The sequence below is a fragment of the Phragmites australis genome, chromosome 16, assembly GCF_958298935.1.
Source record: "Phragmites australis chromosome 16, lpPhrAust1.1, whole genome shotgun sequence".
Taxonomy (NCBI): domain Eukaryota; kingdom Viridiplantae; phylum Streptophyta; class Magnoliopsida; order Poales; family Poaceae; genus Phragmites; species Phragmites australis.
Genome location: NC_084936.1, coordinates 21,991,691 through 21,999,276, shown reverse-complemented (window position 1 = coordinate 21,999,276; position 7,586 = coordinate 21,991,691).

The window sequence follows — 7,586 nt, the reverse complement described above, 5'->3', positions numbered from 1 at the left end:
ATCAATGTAGGCTGACATTACGACCAATTTGGTTATGAAGAGTTATTTGTATGCCGCGCTGATACATACCGCCAACACTTTTTAATCCAAAAGGTACCTTTACATAACATAATACCCCAAAGGGTTATGAAGGAGGTTTTCTCCTCATCCTCTGGACATATACTGATCTGGTGATAACCAGAGAAGGCATCAAGAAGGCTTAGATAGTCGCACCTGAAGGTCGAGTCAACTATCTATTCAAGGTAGAGGAAAGGTGTCATTCAAGCAGGCTTTGTTGAGGTTAGTGGAAGTCCACACACATGCGCCACTTGCCATTTGATTTTTGAACCATGGCGGAGTTAGCAAGGCACTCGGGGTGCTCCACTTCTCTGATGAATCATGCCTTTAAGAGCCTATTGATCTCTTCCTTATTGCTTCCTTCATATTGGGTGCGAACCGTCAAAGCTTCTGTTTGATGAGCTTGGCATCAGGATGGACAACTAGCCTATTCTCGTTCACCTCCCTAAGGATACCAGGCATGTCAGACGGTTGCCAAGCAAATACATCAGTTTTTGCCTAGAGGAAGGTGACGATCTCGTGTTTCTATTTTTCGTTTAGGTTGGAGCTGACCCGAACAGTCTTGGATGGCTCCGTTGGGTCTAGAGGAACGGTCTTAACTTTGTCGTGATACTTCACGGTCACTTTGGGCCTTGAGTTCTTGGTCTCCTTGTCAGGTTGGTACTATACCTCCATGTCGAGGCTTCGCTTGTCATAGCGTAGACCTGTCTTGGTGTAGCCCCACACAGTGATGACTCCATCGGGCCATGGAATCTTCATGCACTGGTAAGCTTAGTGTGCGCTAGCCATGAATTTGGATAGGGTTGGTCACCCTAAGATGGCATTGCATGCCATTTCGAAATCAACCATGTCGAACATAATTTTTTCCATTTGGAATTTGTCGGGCTATCCAAAGGTGATGAAAAGCGTTATCTTGCTGATAGGCATGGCTGAAGATCTGGGTACTTTTTTGTGGAAGGCCTGAGTAATCGGCTTGATGGCAAATTGAGAGATCTGCATCGCATGAAGTGCACCCATGACGAGTATGTTGATAGAGCCTCCTCTATCGATTAGCACTCAGGTAACCTTGAAATTATTGATCGTAGGCTTGACCACTATCGAGAAACTGCCTGTCCGTACGAAGTTATCTAGGTAGTCATCTTGGTCGAAGGAGATCTCTACGTTTGACCACTTGATGACCTGGCAATTCTTAGGGACAACTGCCAGTACTTCTTGGGCCACTGTCTTGTACTACCTTTTAGATTATTAGGATGCCGAGCCACCAAACATGTGGTTGTTGATTGTCCTCCTTCTAGTAAGATAGCTCGTCTGAGTCATCGCTAGAGCTGGAGTCCCTACTCTAGGTTGTGACCCAAGTCGACTTCCCCTTAGCCTTATCGATCTTCGCCTTGACCGCCTTCTGGAAGACGCGACATTGCTGGAGTGTATGGCCGTCAGTTTGGTTAAAGTCGCACCAGGGCTTGTTAGAGCATTCGCTAGTGCTCTACTAATTGCCCTTGCCCTGGGATGAGCTGAGACGCTTGTGAAGATGCATATTGGGAATATCTGTCAAAACTTTATCAGTTTTAGTTTTCTTACCTTTGACTCCTTTAGAGCTCTTCTTCTTGCGTTTGCCCCTCGATGAGTCATCAACTAATCTGGGTTGATGGTGTTGGATGACCTGGTCCCTTTTTTATGAATAGGAGAGCCTCCTCGGCGTTTGTAGTCTTGTCAACAATCCCCATAAGCTCCTGGACCGTAGTAGGCTCTTCCACGGTGACATCTTCAACATACCGGTGGCTTCTAACCCCTTGGGTAAATGCCTGGATGACATCAGTGTTGGTTTTCTTTACGATGGTGTTCCGGGTGTTACTAAAGCGTAAGAAGAACTAGCACAATGTTTCCTTCTCCATCTGGATGACGACGAAAATTTCATTTTTCTTGCCAGGATGAACGTATGTGCCTTGGAAGTTTGCCTAGAATAAGTCACAGAGCTGCTCCCACAAGTAAATCTTCCCTGTCGTTAGGTTGGTGTTGGAGCAAGAGTTCGTCTTGTCTTAGCCAGTACGGTGAGAGTTTCTTCTAAGGGGGAGACTCAAGCTTGGAGATGAAGTTTGAGAGGAAGGAACACCACAAATGTATTGATAGTAGAAAAATGGATCAGTCTGGGGGAGTATCACAACGTAGTTTAGCACTTGGGCGCCTTTGTGTACTGCGTGTTGCCTTGAGTGTTCTCCTTGTGACCTTTTTTTCCAGATGACCACTACCCCCTATTTATAGGGTGGTACATAGCTTAGGGTGCAAGTTATCACGATGTACAAATATCTAGGACCTGACCGAATTACTGTGCTTTATCTTGGATAACTACTTTTTACCCTGCCTAGAGGATAAATATCTACCATAGTAACTATTGTGGTGTCTGCCCCCTGAGGGGTGAGCTGGTTGCCAATTGCGGCCCGGTGCCGCACTGTCGGGGGTGTCACGACGACTTTCATTATGCTGGGATGTTAGGATAAGCACTACTTGCACTGGCATTAATCACCCATCACCTTGTGTCAAGTTGGCTGCAGGGGGTGTCCTTTTCTTCCTTGATATTATCTCTGGAGGTCGGCTGCATCTTTAGGCTTTGGAAGGCCGCATGGGCACTAGAGGGGTAGCCCGAAGGGGTCCGTAGCTTCTGAGGGCCAGGCCTCCGGCTGAGAGTCTGGAGGCCGAAGGCTCTAGAGGGACTTGCTGTAGCTCTGAGTCTTCGGAAGGCCACATATGTGCCGGAGAGGGGGGTCCGAAGGGGTCCGTAGTTTCTGAGGTCTAGGTCTCCTGTTGAGAGTCTGGAGGCCGAAGGCTCCAGAGGGACCTTTGATAGCGATCGTCAACCATTATCCTCATGCTGGTCTATTTTTCCCCAACAGTACCCCCTCATTCTCTGGCCTTGACGTTTGGAGGGTTGAGAGGATGTAGAGGAAAACCAACTCCAGCCTGGGCTTGTAATAAGAATGCCCGAAGGCCATTCCCTGTCCCTGAGGAGTTTTTTGGCAGAAACTATGGGCGTCGATGGCGAAGCTCAAGGTTGATGGTGCATTGGTGGTGGCAACATGCCTTGGGATTATGCTGAGGTTGGAGGTGCCACCGGCGTAGAGGTTGAAGTCGAAGACCGAAGACATATTAGCAGAGGAGGTACACTCTGGAGCCTATTGGAGTGGGTGTGTGCGGTATCAGGACTTGAGGCTAGAGGGGCATCAATGGAGGTGACACGCTCCGGGGTCCATGCCGAGACTGATTTAGATTCTTCGGACTTATTTTTGGTGATGGGTCTTCTTGCCATTTAAGTTTGTCAGAGTGGGGGATTACGTGTGGGATCGGGGAATCCCCACATTCGCCAGTTTGAGGACGGTAGGATGGGATGTGTCACTGGCGCATTCTGATTGGATAATGCGTGGGTTCTTTTAGGGTCTTGTGCCCACGCCCCTGGCATGCACCAAAAGGAGTCTAGGTCATTAACGTGACGGGATGTTCGTGCAAGAAAAATGAGGCGTTGTCGTGGGATGTTGCCATGTGTTAGTGAAACGACCGGGATATGGCCATGGGCCCCAGAGATTAATGAGGGACACCATGGAGTGACGCCGCATTGGATCCGCTTCTCCTCCTGGGCGTACGTGGCTGCTTGGCCCGGATATAAAGTTGGGGTCATCTGGCTGGATTTATCACCGTCCCACGAGCGAGCACTCAACTTGACTTTGAATATGGAATCGTCTTTCTCCCCATGCTCTTTGGAAATGTCAATGATCTCGACTGCTTCTACTGTGGCTGGGCCATCTTGGCCACCGGCGGTGGCGCTGGTGGCGTCCCTGCGAGGTGGATAGCTGCCTGTCGCCCTGCCCAACCCCCGGTTTAGGAGACCACGCTTGTCGAGATCATCATTATTTCCGGCGACGATGAGGAGATCGACTGGGATCTCCTGCCGAGGGAGAGTGACGAGGAGGAGTAGGCTTCAGCGGCAAGGGAGGAGGCCCCAACTGTGGCTCCTTCGGTTTCTTCTTCGTCTTCTTACAGCTCAGGGTCCGGCTATTGCATCAGCTTCCATGGCGGTAGGCTGCGGATGAAGTGCATACACTGCTCCATGCACGGCCCCTACTGGGATCTGTAGGAGGCGAAGGTGACCTTCGGGGGTGCTTCGTGGACATCTCTGTCTTGCTATTCGACTATGGCCCTACCGTGGGCCATAATTGCCTTTTGCCACCATGTACTCTTTCTCCCCCCGGTTTTCTCTTTTGGGATCTGTCTCCTCCGTAGCAGCCTTTGTATTGTTTGCTTCTTTGTACATGTCCATCGGATGCACAATTTGTTAATAATATAATTTGGACCTTTGGGGGTGATTGTATCTCTTTTTTGGGCCGAAGTGTAAGGGGATCCTTCGAGCAGGTGACCGCATGTCTATGTGCCTTCGTGCCATGCTTCTTCGTCCCCTTCGTAGGCGATGGCTAGTTTTTTGGATGACCGAGGTACCAAGCCTTCGCATAGATCATAGCCGGTTTTGTTCCTTCTAGGGGAGAGGTGGCCTCGGGAATCTGATAGTGGTAGACACGTAGGGTAACTAAGGTGGCCTTGGGTTCGGTGTTGGTAGGGCATTCTTCGAAATTTGTTCCAGACTTCTGACCCAATGAAGTCTATCTGGAACCTTTGGGGACAAGCCCCGGAGGTGGTCTGCGACCCTTTAGGTTCTTAGCCATTGCTTGGCTTTGGAGGCGATCCGTCTAAAGCCTGGCGACAGCGTGTCAAAGGCAAAGCCGAAGGCTAGACGGGAGATGTGGTCCTCAACCCCCTCGGCCCTTAGCCGTTACCTTGCTCCGGAGGTAATCCATCCAACGCTCGGCGATGGCGTGTCGGAGGCGAAGCTCAAGGCCAAATAGGAGAGGTGGTCCTCAACCCCCTTGTCCCTTAGCCGCTTCCTGGCTCCGGGGGTAATCCGCCTGGAGCTTGGCGACGACGCCTTAGAGGCGAAGCTGAAAGCCGAATGGGAGAGGTGGTCCTCAACCCCCTAGGCCCTTAGTCGCTGCCCGGCTCTGAAGGTAGTCTGCCCGGAGCCTGGCGACAGTGTGCCGGAAGCTATTGCCCCTAAAACAAATAGTTAGGGATTCCATACTATTTCTCGTGCCACACAGAGTGGGCTTTTACATAAGATTAGCACGATCTTTATAAATGACGTATGAATCGTATCTTAGATGAGACTGTAGGGTAAATGACTTTACCTTTTACCATAGGTGTTTGAGTTACGCGGGCCTCTTCCTGCGAGGAGGGGGATCTATACCCCTTTGATCTGTTGGCTGTGCCTCTCAGAGGCTAGTGGGTTTCACACTTCTCCGGCACGGAGGCATTTTCGTTCAAGATGCCGAGGGGTTTTGTTCGATCGGTCTTTTTAGAACTTCTCCGTCTAGTGGAGGTTTTATGGAAGACATCCCCACTCGCGGGGTTTTTTTTAAGACTATCCGTCTTGTGGAGGTTTGGTAAGGCTGTCCATTTTGGCGGAGGTTTTTGTAAGTCTCTCCGTCTCGCGGAGGTTTTCGGAAGTCTCTCTGTTTTTGTCGGAGGCTTTGTAAGACTCTCCGTTTTTGCCAGAGCTTTTGCATGACTCTCCATTTTTGCTGGAGGTTTTGCAAGTTTCTCAGTTTTTGCTGGAGTTTTTGTAGGGTTCTTCATTTTTTTTCAGAGGTTTTGTAAGACTCTCTGTTTTTGCCGGAGGTTTTGTAGGACTCTCCATTTTTGCCGGAGGTTTTGTAGGTCTCTCTGTTTTTGCTGGAGGTTTTGTAAGACTCTCCATTTTTGCCGGAGGTTTTGTAGGTCTCTCTGTCTTTGCTGGAGGTTTTGTAGGTCTCTCCGTTTTTACCGGAGGTTTGGTAGGTCTCTCCGTTTTTGTCAGTGGTTTTGTAAGTCTCTCCGTTTTCGCTAGAGGTTTTGTAAGTCTCTCCGTTTTTGCCGGAGGTTTGGTAGGTCTCTCCATTTTTGCTGGAGGTTTTGTATCCCCTTTGACATGTATTAATACCGAAGGCTCTACATACTATGTGAGCTATACAATACCTTCCAGAAAACCTAGGCAGTCTTGCCTTCCAGGTGCCCTAGGCATGCTACGCCTGAGGTGTGTAGGCTTGTTGTGCTCCCAAGGAAATGCCTTGGGTGCACTGCAACACTGTCCACCAAGTGTGTGCCCTGGCGGTGGCATTTATACGACCGAAGCTATGCAATACCTTCCAAGAAACCTAGGCTTGATGCCTTCGTGGTGACCTAGGCGTTTGCGCTTAAGGTATATAAGCATGTCGTGCAACAAGGATTCCTTGCGACAGCATTCCTCAGAGCACCGCATCCTCACATCAAGGTCATCCCTTGATATGCGGTGTCCACATTACCGAGGCTACGCAATGCCTTCCAGGACACCCTTGCATAATCTGCCCTCTGGGTGACCTAGGAACGCTATGTTGCTGCAGGTGTGTGGGCTCCACTGCCTACCAGGGCAAAGCCTGCCTGCCAGGAAACCTTTTTAGGTGACTTTAGGTTTATGCAAGCAATGCTTACAGGTGCATGGATGTGTCATGCCTCTGGAAGAAATCCTTCGGGGGCACCGCAACTACATTACCAAGGAAGTCGCTTGATAACTGACATCTACACACTATCGAGGCTATGCAACGCCTTCCAGGAAACCTATGATTGATGCCTTCATGGTGACCTAGGCTTGTTGTGTCCACGGTGTGTAGGCATGTCGTGCGACGAGGATTCCTTGCGACAACATTCCTCAGAGCACCGCATCTCCTCTTCCGAGGACATCCCTCGGGGTGTGGCTTCAACATTACCGAGGCTATGCAATGCCTTTCAGGACACCTTGGCATACTCTGCCCTCTGGGTGACCTAGGCATGCTGCGTGACTGCAGGCATGGGTTTTTGCATGGTTATGTACTAGTTAAGTTATGTAGTCTACTGTTGGCAATAAGCAGCTAACTGCAGTGAAAGACACAGCTAGGTCAGATGACTATTCATAACTCATGTCAATGAAGATATAACTTAAGTTCTAATGCTTACTGCCAAACAGGGATGTAGTCTAGATCTACCATCTCTACCTAATGGCTATTTGTTGTAAAAACTTCTAGCAGTAAGGTTGGAGGCCTCCAACATATTTTGATTGTACCGTACGAAAGATATACCAGTTAGGTAAACTATCGATAGGTAGTAGTGGGCGTACCTTTGCCAGAATAAGACCTCTATTATGAGGCTTAAAGGCCTCGAAGCCTACAGTTAGGTCGGGAGAGGTGGTCCTCGACCCCCTCGGCCATTAGCCATTGCCAGGCTCCAGAGGTAATTCGTCCGGAGCCTGGCGATGGCGTGTGTTGGAGGTGGAGCCGAAGGCAAGTCAGGAAAGGTTGTCCCCGACCCCCTCGGCCCTTAGCCATTGCCCGGCTCCGGAGGTAATCCGTCTAGAGCCTGGCAATAGCGTGTGTTAGAGGTGGAGCCGAAGGCTAGTCGGGAAAGGTGGTCCCCGACTCCCTCGGCCCTTAGCCGTTGCTCGG